The sequence below is a fragment of the Oncorhynchus gorbuscha genome, linkage group LGY, assembly GCF_021184085.1.
Source record: "Oncorhynchus gorbuscha isolate QuinsamMale2020 ecotype Even-year linkage group LGY, OgorEven_v1.0, whole genome shotgun sequence".
Lineage (NCBI taxonomy): Eukaryota > Metazoa > Chordata > Actinopteri > Salmoniformes > Salmonidae > Oncorhynchus > Oncorhynchus gorbuscha.
Genome location: NC_060199.1, coordinates 2,265,828 through 2,284,060, shown reverse-complemented (window position 1 = coordinate 2,284,060; position 18,233 = coordinate 2,265,828). Strand labels below are relative to the sequence as shown.

Genomic DNA, 18,233 nt, shown 5'->3' with positions numbered 1-18,233 from the left:
TTAAACAGCTTGGAAAATTCCAGAAAATGATGTCATGGCTTTAGAAGCTTCTGATAGGCTAATTGACATCATTTGAGTCAATTGGAGGTGTACCTGTGGATGTATTTCAAGGCCTACCTTCAAACCCAATTGCTCGGACGACGTTTCTTATTTCTCTATGATCTTTGTCCCCATGTACAAGAATTTGTAGAGCAACATATAATATTCATTTCAAATGTCTGGTTTATGTTATTTTATTAAAAAAGGAAACTAAAAACAAAAAAATTTACTGAAAGTATCAGCATAAATACATAACTTTACATTATTCCCAAGAGTTGAGTGTGTCTATTAACAGACAGATCAAGTCCGTCAGCATTGTCTATCATGAGAGATATAAGTGCATCAAAGCAGTATTACAGGTAGAGCTCACTTAGATGGTGAGTCCGTACGATCGACAATGGCTACATTTCATACGGACAAATACACTCTACCCATGGCACCTTTTATATACCACGTCGCCTCATCTCATCAGAAATGAGTACCGGTTGAACCACTAGAGGGGCTAGAAATGGATAAGGCTCCTTGAACAGTCTCTGATCTGGGATCAGATGTATTTTTTATTTATTAATGGGAGTAGAGATGTGACATTGGTACTGGATTAGTATGACAATCAAGCATAGAGCTAGTTTAATATTATGGGGGCTGTAAGAAGGGACCAGTTGACTGTCTTTTGTCACGTTTGTTTGTGTGTGTCTCTACAGAGGGCCCATAGGAGTTGACTGTTTTGCTGACTAGAAGCAGTGGTGTGCCACAAAACCTTTCCTAATCTTGATAAAAATGTTTGAACACTCTGGAATTTTGATTTGGGAGCACCTGTGCCAGTCAGATAATAAATTAAATGGTACATTGTTACATCTGTATCGTTGTTCCAAGTCCAGTGCACTCGCATCACGAGCAAAGTCATTTTTATTATTTTACTTAGTCTGTGATAACCATTATCACTTGTAAGTTTGATTAGGCTTAGCGAGAGTAATTTATTAGCTATACCACAGCCTCTTGCCATAAAAACAAACGGAGCTTGGCTCTGTGTACGTGGTTGTACCTCTAACACAGACCGTTCAAAACTAAATTGGCGTGATACTCTTAAAGGGGTATACACAAATGAGTAAGGAACTATGAAAATACTTAAAACAAACCCTATTTAATAAACATTTGTCACAGAAAATAGATGATATGCAATATAGATCAGATGGATGTCATCACCACTAAATGAATGAATTTGGTGTGCAGGGCATAATTGTATATCCCATCAAGGTGTGCCACGGTTCAAAAAGAGGTTGGGAACCACTGGACTAGAGGCTCTGTAGTAGCTTATTGGTGCTTCTCTCTACCAGGTGGGGGCAGTGTTGGCAAGTCGTCTCATGCGCCTGAAAGGAACACACATTAAATAGGTTACTATGTGAAAGGGGGATACCTAGTCAGTTGTACAACTGAATGCATTCAACCCAACACCTCATGTGGCAGATGGGCTGGCATAAATACAACACAGTAGAAAACATTCTTAGATGGGAAATATGATGTAGGATAGAAGTTTTCATACTTTTCTGACCAAATACCCTATTCCAAAATATAACTGGTTTTATACGGATCCGTTTTCAATTGTCTGAGTGGTGCAGACTAAAATAAATGTCTGATTTTGAGGAAAAACCTGAATCTTGTTGTTTCTTCCTGGATATTTAATTAGTACAACAATCCCCCCAAAATGGTGCATGTCAGCAGTCAAGTGTTCAAGTTAGAGAACAATGCAGAGCAAAGTACTTTCTGTCCAGAGCAAAAAACTGTCATGATGACGCGTGTTCCATCTTAAAATTTGACTGATGACATGCACAATTATTTGGGATTGTATTAACAGCGGAATAATGAACAAAATACTAAAAACAGTTTGAATGTGGTATTCCTTTTCTACAACAGTGGACATAGAGATGAGGAGGAGACGAGGGCGCTAGTTGGAAAGTAAGGCTATCTCAATTGGTCTTTCTGTGATTCCATGCATCCCATCTCCTCGAGGGAAGATGGAGGAAAAACGGAAAGATGAATTGAGAAAGAACTAGGTTTTACCTGGGTCCCTGATCTTCTTCTCCATCTCTGCATCTGTCAGGGTCTCCAGCAGAGGGCACCGTGTGTCAGCGTCGCCTGTGTTGCAATCTCCACCTTTGGCAGGGGGTTCTCACTGCAGAAAATGACAGAGCGACAGGAAATGAGACGGCAAAACTAGGAAGAGAGCGCCCAGGATGAGACATGCTGCAGTCATGCTGCAGTCATGGTGTGTTAAAGAAGTGGGAGAGGAAATAAGAGGCATCTTGGAGGTGAAAAACAAAATGACCACCCTTGTCACTCTTGTGCTAGTGCCATTTTGATGAGGAATAGACATACCCTTGATCCAAACGGATAAAATCATGACTTATTCAAACTTTAAAAAAAGGTTTTGTGAAATTTCGTATTCAAATTGTGTGACGATCATGTTTTTTTTAAACGAAGATGCCATCTTGATAAGTAAAGCACAGATTCACCACTAGCACACTCAGCCAAAGCAATCAAAACAGTCATACAGCATCCATCAATCAAACCCTGCTCGGCCCACTACGGCATTTGACATACCTGTAGTCGTAATGCCTCCATTTCTGTTTGTTTTTATCCCCATGGTTTAAGGGATTCTAAACTAACACATGCCTTTTCAGTTTGACAAATGAAGAACTGGGAGAATAGATAAAGGCAACAGTGGGACCGTTTTGTCTCGTAACATCTGGATTTCTGATCCTCTCTTTACAACAATAAGCCACACAGTTTTCTGTGTTCTACTGAGCCATTTACTTTATGTTTGTATTCTTACATTATTTCTTGTTGTTGCATTGTCGAGAAAGAACCTGCAAGTAAGCATTTGGTTGGACGGTGTATTCCATGTGTACCCTGTACATACAACTAATACAACTTCAAACTTGTGTGTAGTTCAGTTTGTAGACCAACCGACAGTGAGAACTACATAGTTTCCCTGACTTGGCAGAAACAGAATATCATACAACTTCATAGGCTTTTTTTATTCATAATACAAGTAAAAATGGTTTCCTTGGGGTGGACAAGCCCTGCAAAGTCAAGTCAACATGAGATGAGAGAGAGAGATAAAGTGTAAATGTACTCAGCTTCCCAAGGCAGATCATGTCAAGAGAACGTGGGTGGTGAGGGTTTAGCTTGGGGGGAGAGGGGTAGTAAGTTCAAGTAATTCAAAAGAATATTGACCTGAAATCAGCCCTATAAAAAGACAGACAAGTGGGGGAAGAGAGTATTAAAGATCATTAATGTGCAATGCAAAACAAAAAGGCATGATAGAAAAACTCTCCAGTCCTCATTTACACACAATCAATGACTTGAAATGACTCAAAAGCATTGGCATTAGGGTTGGCAATCGATTACTAATTTCTCCATTTGCTATTTCAGTTAATTTCATGAAATGTCCATTGGTGAAATGGAATCGACCACCACTGTTTGATAAGCAGGTGACACACAATGGAACAGCCCATGTGAACAAAACATCCCAAATTAACAGAGCCAAGCTAATGCGATGAGAAACTATGCAAGGCAGAGTGGGGGAGGAACAACACACAAACAAACAGGCTGTACTTTACAGTGGTTCTGTTATGCAGGTGAATGAGGACCCAAAAGCGACTTGGCGAAAACAGAGTCTTTATTCCAGTAAAGGAAATAGGCAATACTCCTAGACAAATCGGAGCAGAAAACAAAACATAAAAAACTAATTCCACTCGTAGTGACGAGGACAGACTGGAGACTCGACCATAAACTGTAGGTTGCCTCGGGAAGGCACCGACCGTAGCAGACTCAGACACCTGCTCACACGCAGCATCTGAGGGAAACAAGACACGACAGGGCGAGACAAAGACACAGCACGGTGAACAATATACAAGGATCCGACAGGACAGAAACGGAAGACAAGGGGAGAAATAGGGACTCTAATCAGAGGGCAAGATACGGAACAGGTGTGAAAAGATTAGATGATTGATTAGGGGAATAGGAACAGCTGGGAGCAGGAACGGAACGATAGAGAGAAGAGAGAGAGGGAGGGAGAGAGAAAAAAGGGAACGAACCTAATAAGACCAGCAGGGGGAAAACAAACAGAAGGGAAAGCAAAATGACAAGACAATATAAGACAAAACATGACAGGTTCCTCCTTTAAAAGTTTCATCATACTGCGGCACATCTTGCGTGCTGCCGCAGCATTCAATGGCATGTCATTTAAATTGTCAGCCATTTTTTTTGTTACTGCAAGTTATTTCTAGTTTGACCACCAGGGGGCATATTTGAGAAGCATTTGATAGTATTCCGTGTTGGCATTACCAGAAAATTTTAAACCTTTTTTGTAATAAGATAGTATGTGGTATTTATTTTAAGAAATGTTGATTCATTAATTTGATTAATATTATGGTGTTTCTATTCAGAGAAAAACAAAAAAACGAAATCCTCAGTGTTTCCGTTAGGATGGAATGGAAAATATGGCGATGTACAACATGATGGTTGGAAGTAGGCTACAGGATTGGAGGATTCTAAATGTTTTGCCTTCATTAGACAACTTTTTTCCAATATTTCTGTAAATCATTGATATTTATTCCCATAGTAATTCATTGTGGATCCATAACTAAAAATCAACATCTACATTTTGAAAGAGTATTTTTTATCATTATTTATTAACTAAATGTGCTTATTTGTTTATTAGGCTACGGTGCAGTCTACAATACGTACTGTAGTAAACATGGGAAAGTGCCTAATTCCTTACATAAGGGAGAGCAGGTCATGTCTGTACTACAGAATACAGGGCATGCGGGGGACCGGTGTTATTTCATAGTTGTGATGTCTTCACTATTATTCTACAATGTAAAAAATAGTAAAAATAAAGACAAATCCTGGAATGAGTAGGTGTGTCCAAACCTTTGACTGGTACTTGCTTAATTAATTGATTAATATTCTATTCTATTCTATTCCATGAAATTTTAAAACCCTCAGAGTATCTGTTAGAATGGAAAGGAAAATATGGCGCTGTATAACGTGACGGTCGGCAGCACAGTACTGGGCTATTTAGCTAAAGAAGTGATGCTGGGTACCTCGCAACTTTTAAAGGAGAAACCACTGTATGTCTGTCTGGGAGAAAATCTGTACAACGTTAAGACATTTCAACATGTAAAGCGCTATTAGACGCTAAAGGGACCGTTTTAGTGTTTAGTTGGCTGGAAACTCCCTATGGATGAAGCTTTTGTTTTGGTAGAAAAACACATGGTACCCGTGCTTGTGAATAATGGATGAAGGCTAAAGGGTGTGTGTGTGTGTGTGTGTGTGTGTGTGTGTGTGTGTGTGTGTGTGTGTGTGTGTGTGTGTGTGTGTGTGTGTGTGTGTGTGTGTGTGTGTGTGTGTGTGTGTGTGTGTGTGTGTGTGTGTGTGTGTGTGTGTGTGTGTGTGTGTGTACACTCTGTGGTGTAAACAAGATGCAGGCTATCTGTGTGTTTGAAATTAAAATCCTTAACAGACCCCAACTTGGGAGTCATAGGCAGGCAGCCAACTTTTAAACCCCTCCCCACACACTCTTAAAACACCACACAACACATGCAAATGTCTCAACCTGACCTCATGTTTATGTCACTGAGATATAGTTCATCTTACAGAACACATACAGTTGAAGTCGGAGGTTTACATACACTTAGGCTGGAGTCATTAAAACTAGTTTACATACACTTAGGCTGGAGTCATTAAAACTAGTTTTTCAACCACTCCACACATTTCTTGTTAACAAACTCTAGTTTTGGCAAGTCAGTTAGGATATCTACTTTGTGCATGACACAAGTAATTTTTCCAACAATTGTTTACAGACCGATTATTTCACTTATCATTCACTGTGTCACAATTCCAGTGGGTCAGAAGTTTACAAACACTAAGTTGACTGTGCCTTTAAACAGCTTGGAAATTCCAGAAAATGATGTCATGGCATTAAAAGCTTCTGATAGGCTAATTGACATAATTTGAGTCAATTGGAGGTGTACCTGTGGATGTATTTCTAAAAACATGTCTTCACTTTGTCATTATGGGATATTGTGTGTAGATGAGTGAGAACAAAATATATTTAATCTATTTTGAATTCAGACTGTGACAACTAAATGTGGAATAAGTGAAGAGGCATATTAAAATAAATATACTGGGGGAACTAAATGTGTTCTGGCCTTATTCCAGCAAGTATCCATGATACTGACAATGTTACATCTTGAGTATTTAAAATATCTATTCTACAAAACAGTGTATGGGGAATGCTGCATTTAGGCTGAAAAATGTGTCGAGACAAAGACCTTCCGATCAAAGAGTTGCAAAATATGTGTGCGGGAATTTCTAACTCTCCAACTCTCCATTTTGTCATTACACTGGGCAATGCATAGGATGTTAAAATGCCTGACCGAGCATGTGTGTGAACTGGGAAGGTTCTGTCTGGATCCATCAGTGTCGTTAGGTGTGCTCTGTGTGTCCATACATGTGTATTCAGTGTTGTTTTTGTTTAGTGTGTGTGCGTTTGTGTCTATGTTTGTGCAAATGCATATATTGCATTTATATGTATGTTTTGAGCATCTGTGGTAGCTGAAGGCGTACGTCCTCTGGTGCCAGCTGAGCTGGCCGCGGATGCTGTGGGCAATGGTAGTAACAAACTCTCCTCCCAGGCCCAGCTCGGAGCACAGCATCAGGGCAAACGTCTCCGAAGAGTTCTCCCTCTCCGACATGTCCCACTCAAACTGGTCCACCAGGGAGAAGTTCCCCACGTGGATGTTCAGCTGAGACACACACGTTTAAGAAATACAGTATGTATAGGACTGATGTTATGACAACCCATTCATGTTATTACTGAGATGCAGCCGTTGGCCTGTGCTCCCATTGCAGCAGTGAATTGATTGTGTGTGACTGTGTATGTGCCCATCTTGATGATGACCCTCTGGTCGGTCTGTTCATCCAGGATGCTGTCTGTGGGGTAGGACTCTATCTATCTGCTGGCGGATAGCTGAGGCGATGGCCGGGACAAAGGCCAGGGGGTTCAGGTCCAGGTCGTCACACAGGATCTCAGCAAACATCTCCGGGGTCATCAGCTTCTCTGGAGGGTCAGGATAGGACGGTGAGTGGAGACAAAGAGAGAATGAACAGGGGTGAATGTCAATAGTTTGAGTGGCTTCCTATCCTCATGTTCTTTCCTATAATCACCCTGATGTGAAAGAACAAGGCTGATGAGAGCAGGATTTTTCCTTAGTAGGCATCCATCACTTTGCTTCCATCTAACCAGTGTATTTTCAGATCAGTGCAGGTGAAGCAGATGAGACTAGAATAGGAAGGAAGCCACTGTAGACTATTGAGATGTGGCTCAAAGTGCGGCTGTTGCTGGGCTATTACCTTTATAAGTAATTTTCAGAATAACATCCCAAACTAGAGTTTGTAACTCCAAAGCGGTCTTCCAGCCAAGGGGAATGGATAATGGAGCCGTACCATTCATGTTTCCTTTCTTTTCTCTCCAAAACCCTTGAACGTGCCGTCCTTGGCCAGCTCTCCCGCTATTTCTCTCTGAATGACCTTCTTGATCCAAATCAGTCAGGTTTCAAGACTAGTCATTCAACTGAGACTGCTCTCCTCTGTATCACGGAGGCGCTCCGCACTGCTAAAGCTAACTCTCTCTCCTCTGCTCTCATCCTTCTAGACCTATCGGCTGCCTTCGATACTGTGAACCATCAGATCCTCCTCTCCACCCTCTCCGAGTTGGGCATTTCCGGCGCGGCCCACGCTTGGATTGCGTCCTACCTGACAGGCCGCTCCTACCAGGTGGCGTGGCGAGAATCTGTCTCCTCACCACGCGCTCTCACCACTGGTGTCCCCCAGGGCTCTGTTCTAGGCCCTCTCCTATTCTCGCTATACACCAAGTCACTTGGCTCTGTCATAACCTCACATGGTCTCTCCTATCATTGCTATGCAGACGACACACAATTAATCTTCTCCTTTCCCCCTTCTGATGACCAGGTGGCGAATCGCATCTCTGCATGTCTGGCAGACATATCAGTGTGGATGACGGATCACCACCTCAAGCTGAACCTCGGCAAGACGGAGCTGCTCTTCCTCCCGGGGAAGGACTGCCCGTTCCATGATCTCGCCATCACGGTTGACAACTCCATTGTGTCCTCCTCCCAGACCGCTAAGAACCTTGGCGTGATCCTGGACAACACCCTGTCGTTCTCAACCAACATCAAGGCGGTGGCCCGTTCCTGTAGGTTCATACTCTACAACATCCGCAGAGTACGACCCTGCCTCACACAGGAAGCGGTGCAGGTCCTAATCCAGGCACTTGTCATCTCCCGTCTGGATTACTGCAACTCGCTGTTGGCTGGGCTCCCTGCCTGTGCCATTAAACCCCTTCAACTCATCCAGAACGCCGCAGCCCGTCTGGTGTTCAACCTTCCCAAGTTCTCTCACGTCACCCCGCTCCTCCGTTCTCTCCACTGGCTTCCAGTTGAAGCTCGCATCCACTACAAGACCATGGTGCTTGCCTACGGAGCTGTGAGGGGAACGGCACCTCAGTACCTCCAGGCTCTGATCAGGCCCTACACCCAAACAAGGGCACTGCGTTCATCCACCTCTGGCCTGCTCGCCTCCCTACCACTGAGGAAGTACAGCTCCCGCTCAGCCCAGTCAAAACTGTTCGCTGCTCTGGCCCCCAATGGTGGAACAAACTCCCTCACGACGCCAGGACAGCGGAGTCAATCACCACCTTCCGGAGACACCTGAAACCCCACCTCTTTAAGGAATACCTAGGATAGGATAAGTAATCCCTCTCACCCCCCTTTAAGATCTAGATGCACTATTGTAAAGTGACTGTTCCACTCGATGTCATAAGGTGAATGCACCAATTTGTAAGTCGCTCTGGATAAGAGCGTCTGCTAAATGACTTAAATGTAAATGTAAAGGTAATGTTCCAGGTGAAGGCATCTCAGAGCTTCTGCCCGTCAATCTCCATGTCCAGACCAATGGGAACCAACACCTTGGCCTGAGACTCATTCTCGTGGATCACCGCCGGGTCGTGGTCGCCAAAGCTTCACAGAGGGAAAAGGAGGAGAAGGTATTAGATCACGCTACAACCTACGAAAAGTAGTCAAATCATTTGTTTTGTCTCCCCATCATTGTTGCAGACATTTTAAGACACTTATCGTGAATACCAGGTGGTAACATCTACCCCTAATTTAGCTTCTACTCGTCTTCAGCTGGTCGTGAATTGATGTTTATCACATGGGAATTATGTGTCTCTCTCTCTCTCATCATTCTACTAGCCTGGTGGTCCAGGCTGTTTTTACTTTAGCCAACTGCTTTCCGTGTTCATTCATTTGTTATCTCAACATGTGTTTGGCATGACAACGGTAGAAGAGTTGGCTCCGCACATACAGAATGGGACCAGGTTGGTATCCTACACATTCTTAGTAAAGTATTTTTAGTTCTGTGTTAGACCCCAGGAAGATTGGCTGATGGCGTGACCTCCGCTAATGGGCATCCTAATAGAATTCAAATTCAACAATGGTCAATTCTATTGTCCTGCAAAATTGGGTGCACAGTGAAAGATTCAGTCATCTGTCGCTCTATAGGGTATTTTCTGGACTAAATGTCCATCAACACTAGCATTCAGAGAGCAGCATACACAACATGCACTGTTCAACAGATCACATCTGCACCAGAAAAAAGGAGAGATGTTCACGAGCGAGGCCACACAATGGATCCTCTGCTAAAACCACAGGAAAAGAGCAATGCTGTGAGCCAGACATGCTGACGTATGTGTTTTCTACAATTGGATGGGCCTTTTGGAGACAATTGCATCACAACTGTTGACTGCCTAGCAGGGAAAATGATAGAATAACATTTGTTTTGGACCTGGTGAGGAGGATTCCAACAAACAGAACAGTAGTAGACCTCAGAGGTAAACAAGTGTTGTGTATTATCCCACCCTGGTGCATTCCATCCAAGCCCTAACAAAGCCAGCATCTCGGGAACACTACACTAGTGCTGTTTCCAACAACCTGTGTTCTCTATCATTCAATCATCCTCACTAGCATGATAGCATCATAGGCTATACAAGGTGAAAAGGCATCACGGTGCATTCACCCACAGTTTGCGTCACTCTTTGTTCCTTCAAATAATTAAGTTATTTAGGCCTCCATTTTTCACAAGTCAAGGGTGTCTTATTCCTAAACGAACTAAATGATGTTAGGATCTTGTTTATGTACTTTACTTTATTATCTCAACCGTAAACCATCTAGAGAGCTTAGTTACAAACACAATCAGCAACTAAACAAAGATGCCATGAAAACAAGAGGTATGGTCAGAGACCGTGACTGTTGAAAACATGGCAACGGAGCTTAAGAGCCTCCATCTTTCAAGGTCAGCAAAAAGTGCTTGAGTAGGCGGATCTGTTTTGATATGTTCCAGCGACACAATTAAATGCTTTTGTTATCTAGACAAGTGGGCTGTGGGAAGGGGGAGAGAGGGAAGGGAGGAGAGAGGGAAGGGAGGAGAGAGGGAAGGAAGGAGAGAGGGAAGGGGGGAGAGAGGGGGAAGGAAGGAGAGAGGGAAGGGGAGAGAGGGAAGGGAGGAGAGAGGGAAGGGAGGAGAGAGGGAAGGGAGGAGAGAGGGGAAGGAAGGAGAGAGGAAGGAAGGAGAGAGGGAAGGAAGGAGAGAGGGAAGGGGAGAGAGGGAAGGGAGGAGAGAGGGAAGGGGGAGAGAGGGAAGGGAGGAGAGAGGGAAGGGAGGGAGAGAGGGAAGGAAGGAGAGAGGGAAGGGAGGAGAGAGGGAAGGAAGGAGAGAGGGAAGGAAGGAGAGAGGGAAGGGAGGAGAGAGGGAAGGAAGGAGAGAGGGAAGGAAGGAGAGAGGGAAGGGGGAGAGAGGGAAGGGAGGAGAGAGGGAAGGGGGAGAGAGGGAAGGGAGGAGAGAGGGAAGGGAGGAGAGAGGGAAGGAAGGAGAGAGGGAAGGGAGGAGAGAGGGAAGGAAGGAGAGAGGGAAGGAAGGAGAGAGGGAAGGGAGGAGAGAGGGAAGGGAGGAGAGAGGGAAGGAAGGAGAGAGGGAGGGGGAGAGAGGGAAGGGAGGAGAGAGGGAAGGAAGGAGAGAGGGAAGGGAGGGAGGAGAGAGGGAAGGAAGGAGAGAGGGAAGGAAGGAGAGAGGGAAGGGAGGAGAGAGGGAAGGGAGGAGAGAGGGGAAGGGAGGAGAGAGGGAAGGGAGGAGAGAGGGAAGGAAGGAAGGAGAGAGGGAAGGAAGGAGAGAGGGAAGGGAGGAGAGAGGGAAGGGAGAGAGGGAAGGGGGAGAGAGGGAAGGAGAGAGGGAAGGGAGGAGAGAGGGAAGGGAGGAGAGAGGGAAGGATGTTCTCATAGACGGTCATGTCAGGGGACAGTGCTTGCTTTCTGGAAGACCACAAGAAAAACACTTGATGAATGAGCAACTCTACCTCATTTAAAAACCAGAGGGAGTCTCTGTCTCAAGTTGTATCTCCTGACCCTCAAATAGCTTGAAGGGTGATACAGACTGCGACTGAACCATTCCTTCATTTTCCCCACACTAAGGATCGCCGTCATGCAGTCACTGATGAGCGACGTTATGACGAGCAGAGCTGAGACTCATCCGCTCATGTGGACATCTCAGGACTTTTCCAAAAGCTCATTTTCAACGAGAGAAATGGAGCAAGTACCTCGACGCTGTCAATGAGAAAAATAGTACAAAGACACTTTTGCACAAGTCATCAAAAGGGCCCTTCTAACCCAGCCTGAAAAGTGCAGAGATTATTCTCAATGTAGGTCTTTCTATAAATAATGGGGCCAATGTGTCACATTGCGATCAACATTTCAAAATGGTTTGAAATGAAACATATATTTTTATGCATTTCCAAATGTGAACTTATGGGCCAATTTGCATATATTCCTCTAAGTCCACTTACAACATCATAAGCCTAGGACTATACATCCTTAAACAGGGTTGATACAGACATTGGCAAGTCAAATTGAAGGACTTTCAGGGAGGAACTTTTTCCAAGTACGTAATTGTCATTTTCAAGGACCTCGATGTTCTAAAATTGTACAGCAGCGGTTAAGAGCATTGGGCCAGTAACCAAAAGGTTGCTGGTCAGAATCCTAGAGTCGACTGGGTGAAAAGTCTGTTGATGTGCCCTTGAACAAGGCACTTCAACCTAATTGCTCCTGTAAGTCGCTCTGGATAAGAGCGTCTGCCGAACGTCTAAAATGTATGGCTTAATATAGAACCCCTCCCTCCCCAAAAATATGCCAAGGGTAAAATTTAAAAAAGGGCAATTACCACTAAGAATAAATGACTTTTTTTAGGCTTTGCCAATGCACTGATTTTCAAATTATTATTATATTAAAAATATGAGCATAATATAGACTTGCCTGACTAAATAAATTGGATGCGTGGTGATTTCTCTGTAACCTGTGGCAAATTCAGGCTCACATAATAAAGCCATGAATAATAGTAGAATTAACCTCAACATCTGTTTTGATAATGAGAAAGCGAAACAAAAAAACAGATGAAAACATGAACTCATTACCTTGATGCTTTCTCTGTTAAATCTAACAAGACCCTGCTGTAAATCAAGCAGACCAAAACAGATGATCGACATCAATTCACCAGGGACATTAGATCCCACGTGGATCCAGTCACAACGGTCTTCACCGATGTACTGTAACATATGAGACACCAACATATTCTGGACAATCCTCAATAACACCTTTTTTTCAGCACTTGTTTTATGAAATCTAGTAACATGTCATAAAAAAACAATTATGTCCAATACAGAAAGTAAAAACCACTAAATAAAATACCATGCCTACCGTCATCCAATGACATCTAGGCAGTTTCTACAGCGATTTGTCTGGGAATAAAAGACAACACAAACACTTCCCTTTAGGACCCAGACACAAATTACAAACGTATTCCCTTGATAAGACCAGCATGAATACAAACATAATCCATGATTTTAAAATAATTACATTTAAAAAAGGTATCATCACAAGAGCTGTTTCTCACTTTCATTCAGAAAATCCCTTCCTGGATCAGATAACGTGTTGAATTATCACAGTGTAATTAAACAGCTCGACACCAAATGTTGGATGCAAAAGTATTACAAAATTGAAGAACCACGTTAACGAAGTAGCTATTTACAGTACCAGTCAAAAGTTTGGACACACCTACTCATTCAAGTTTTGATTTTTTTTTCTACATTGTATAATAATAGTGGAGACTTCAAAACAACACATATGTAATCATACATTCTACATTCTCTATATCTTGAAAAAATGATGCTAATATTCAAACAAATTTGGGACTGGATCAACAGTGGACGAATGAAACAAATAGCAAAAGATTGTTTTAGTGGACTTTCTGTTTTGGCAGCCATACTCCCGAAATTCGGTATGAATCATATTGTCATGCACTAGCAGCACTCGGTTCTTTCCTAACACAAAAGACTATATGGTGAGATAAGAGGGAGGCATTACCTGAGGTACGCTGGTGGCTCTGTGCTTACGGAAACCGCTTTGTACTTATCATTCCCCTCAAATATCTCTTCACATTCGGACGCCTTCAGCAGAGACACCCTTCTGGCTAAAAGTTGAGTTAATAATATCCTAGAATTCTACTTGCGGTCTGGACTTGTAGGCTAAGTGGCTGTGTGAAAAACAATAAAAAGACAGTTTTCATAAGATAATGTGTGTCTGACAAGAGTGTGTTACTCACCGTGTGATGATGCTACAATCTTCTTCCTTTCCTCTACTGAGGCTAACCTCCTCCATAGAGATGGGTACCTTTTATACAGAGAGCCCCTGAACATACGGAGGTAGTTTCCAACCTGAGGGCAAGGAAGAGATTATTTTTTTTTTGCGTTAAGAGTATAGGGCCCAGACAGTCCAGAAAAAAACCCAAGACCCTACACTTCATGTAGCTCCCTGTTCACCTACCACTGCGTGGTCGTGCACGACTCCAACACCACCATCACGTTTTCTGACGACACGACGGTGGTAGGACTGATCACCGGTGATGATGAGACAGCCCACAGCAGGGTTTCCCAAACTAGGAGTCGCAACCCCATGAGGGGGTCACCTGACGTGAAAACATGGTGAGGAGATCACGTCAGAAACCTCCGATAGCCTGGTTGTAATAAACAGACCGGTTTCTGTTTTCTTCCTACAAATGTGGCTCTGTCTTTTCAAAGGTTTAAGCTACAAAGTATTATGACCCCATCACCGAGAGACTCTCAGGAACACGTACAGAGGGGCAAAAAAAGTATTTAGTCAGCCACCAATTGTGCAAGTTCTCCTACTTAAAAAGATGAGAGGCCTGTAATGTACCACATGGCCAGGTGTCTGACCTTCTCCCTATATGCTGTCTCATCGATGTCGGTGATCAGACCTAACATTGTTGTGTCATCAACAAACTTGATGATGGTGTTGGAGTCGTGCCTGGCCATGCAGTCATGAGTGAACAGGGAGTACAGGAAGGGACTGAGCACGCACTCCTGAGGGGCCCCAGTGTTGAGGATCAGTGTGGCGGATGTGTTGTTACCTGCCCTTACCATCTGGGGGCGGCCCATCAGGAAGTCCAGGATCCAGTTGCAGAGGGAGGTGTTTAGTCCCAGGGTCCTTAGCTTAGTGATTAGCTTTGAGGACACTATGGTGTTGAACACTGAGCTGTAGTCAATTAATTGCATTCTCACGTAGGTGTTCCTTTTGTCCAGGTGGGAAAGGTTAGTGTTGAGTGCAATAGAGATTGCATCATCTGTGGATCTGTTGGGGCGGTATGCAAATTGGAGTGAGTCTAGGGTTTCTGGGATAATGGTGTTAATGTGAGCCATGACCAGCTTTTCAAAGCATGTCAATTAATACATAAATACCACTTGAATGTTGATGATGAGTTGATCATTTGAGTGAGCTGTGTAGTGCTAAGGCAAAAACAAAAATGTGCACGCCTTTGAGTCTCCAGGACCAGATCTGCGAACCACTGCTCTTCATTGGCAGACAGGCTTTCACAGCTCTCAGTATCTAAGGACAGACAACATCACATGAAAAATACCTAATTATACACAAATTAGACAGCACTGAATATTATGTTACTATTATCTCTGTCATCACTTCTAGGGACTGGAACTACACAAAAGTACCTGCCCAATCCAGAATAGCCTACTCTCTCACCTTGAGAGTTGGGGCTGCTATCCTTTCACCCTCCTCCATGGCTGTTTGCTAGCTACCTACAAATGCATTTGGAGTTAGTTTTTTACAATCATAAATACATCAAGATAGCTAGCTAATATGAAGTTAGGTAGCTGGTGATATTTAATTATCTTAGCTAGATAGCCATACAGTATGTAAAGTTGGCTATATGGGTAGCTAGCTATGTTAGCAGCACATTTGAGTTAGCCTGCACTTTAGCTAGTTAGCTGATAATATATTTTAAATGTATTTACTTACAGTACTTGAATAGCTTCTACCAGCCATGACATTTGGAAACAGGGCAGCACAGATTGTTTGTCACAGAAAGGTTTAGAGCATATTACTATTTACCTGTAAATAAATTCATGAAATGGAGAATGGATTAAACTATTTATCCATTTAATAACCAGACATTCATAAAAACTTACGTTTTCACCAACAACGAATTCAGCAGAAGTTCCGCCCTCATTCATTTTTAAGGACGCAGAGAAATGTGTGGAGGTTTGTTGGAAGGTGAGTGACGAGAACCCTGCGTTGGTGTGAAACATTGTCAAGCTGAGGCGCCACCTCTGGTCAAAACCCTACGTAATTGGGCCCGTAACTGGGCTCCAGCAGGTGGTGTTTTTCATTGATTTATTTTTGCTCACCAAGCAAGGAGTTTTTGTATAGAGGTCAATGAGAGACTATCGAATTTGGTGGTTAATAACATTTTTTATGGCCTATTTTTTACAAGTGGCTTATTTGATCGAATACAAGTTTCGTAATGCTTAGGAATACTGGTAATAAATACGTGAGAGTGAGAGGTTGTTTTCCTGACACCACACTCCTTGAGCCCTCACCTCCTCCCTGTAGGCTGTGTCGTCGTTGTTGGTAATCAAGCCTACTGCTGTTGTGTCGTCCGCAAACTTGATGATTGAGTTGGAGGCATGCATGGCCGCGCAGTCATAGGTTAACAGGGAGTACAGGAGGGGGCTGAGCACACACCCTTGTGGGGCCCCAGTATTGAGGATCAGCGAAGCGGAGATGTTGTTTCCTACCTTCACCACCTGGGGGCAGCCCGTCAGGAAGTCCAGGGCGGGGTTGCACAGGGCGGGGTTGACTCCCAGGGCCTCAAGCTTAATGATGAGCTTGGAGGGTACTATGATGTTGAATGCTGAGCTCTAGTCAATGAAAAGCATTCTTACATAGGTATTCCGCTTGTCCAGGTGGGGTATGGCAATGTGCAATGTGATGAAGATTGCATCGTCTGTGGACCTATTGGGGGGGTGAGAAAATTGAAGTAGGTCTAGGGTGACAGGTAAGGTGGAGGTGTTATGATCCTTGACTAGCCTCTCAATGCACTTCATGATGACAGAAGTGTTACAGGGCAATAGTCATTTAGTTCAGTTACCTTTGCTTTCTTGGGTACAGGAACAATGCTGGCCATCTTGAAGTTTGTGGGGACTGCAGACTGGGATAGGGAGACATTGAATATGTCCGTAAACACACCAGCCAACTGGTCGGCCACAGAGAAGTAGAGCCCACAGTCCTTGGTAGCAGGCCGCGTCTGTGTATTATCCTCAAAGCAGGAAAAGAAGGTGTTTCGTTTGTCTGAAAGCAAGACGTCGGTATCCATGACGCGGCTGGTTTTCCTTTTGTAGTCCGTGATTGACTGTAGACCTCATGTCTGAGTTGTTGAATTGCGACTCCACTTTGTCTCTATACTGACATGTTCCTTGTTAGATTGCCTTGCGGAGGGAATAACTACCCTGTTTATATTCAGCCATATTCCCAGTCACCTTTCCATGGTTAAATGTGGTGATTCGCGGTTTCAGTTTTGCGTGAATGCCGCCATCTATCCACGGTTTCTGGTTAGAGTAGGTTTTAATAGTCACAGTGGTTACAACATCTCCTATACACTTCCTTTTAAACTCAGTCACTGAATCAGCGTATACGTTGAACTTTTATCAATGTTTATTATGAGTATTTCTGCAAAATCACTGGATGTTTTGGAATCAAAACATTACTGCACGTAAGGCGCCAATGTAAACTGAGATTCTTGGATATAAATATGCACATTATCGAACAAAACATACATGTATGTCCATTCATTGTGTAATATGATGTCAACATTCAGTTAATCTATATTTCTGCTTTTTGTGACTCCTATCTTACAGTACAGTCCGACTCCCACCCTTACCAACTGGCTTACAGTACGGTCCGACTCCCACCCTTACCAACTGGCTTACAGTACGGTCCGACTCCCACCCTTACCAACTGGCTTACAGTACGGTCCGACTCCCACCCTTACAGTACGGTTCCAGCAATTTTGCACCATGTAGTCAATATTAAATGCAAAAACAATATTTAAGAAATAGGTTAAATTACCAGAGATTCTCACATGGCCATTATATTGTATTACTATAGCAGCCAATATGTGAGATAGTTTGAAGAGAGCAGAGTTGACTTGCACTTTCTCTTAAGCTATTTTTATAGCCTAACCTTTTTAGGAGTGGGAAGATTTTCAGACAGAGAAATATGTCTGATCAATATTTCTAGACAATGTAGTAAATTATAGCCTATTTAGGAAGTACATTTCATTGGAAAGATAACTGCCCCATGCTTCTCCACCAATGCCTAGGCTATAGCCTACTCTATTTAATAGAGACCATACGCACACCTGATCTCATAGGCATGGCTAATGAACTTAAAGCAGCAAGGATGACACTTATTACGCTCTGCATAGGCCTATACGATATAGCCTACCTTTTATGAGGACGATTTGCAGACAGAGACAAATGAATGGGTAATCAATACTTATTGAAAATTGAAAGGCTCAACGCTCTCTCACCAAAGTAGCCTAACCTATGTGCCTTTTCGTTTTCAATGATAACTTTTTTTGATTGCATTTCGACTCACGTTGGCTGGACACCCTCCACTTTTTTCTATTATGTA

General features: G+C 43.3%; 1 pseudogene; it reads right to left on the bottom strand.

Moving 5' to 3' along the window:
* Positions 1-1,366: 1,366 nt before the first annotated feature.
* Positions 1,367-16,914, bottom strand: LOC124016622 (annotated as a pseudogene).
* Between the last annotated feature and the right edge of the window lie 1,319 nt (positions 16,915-18,233).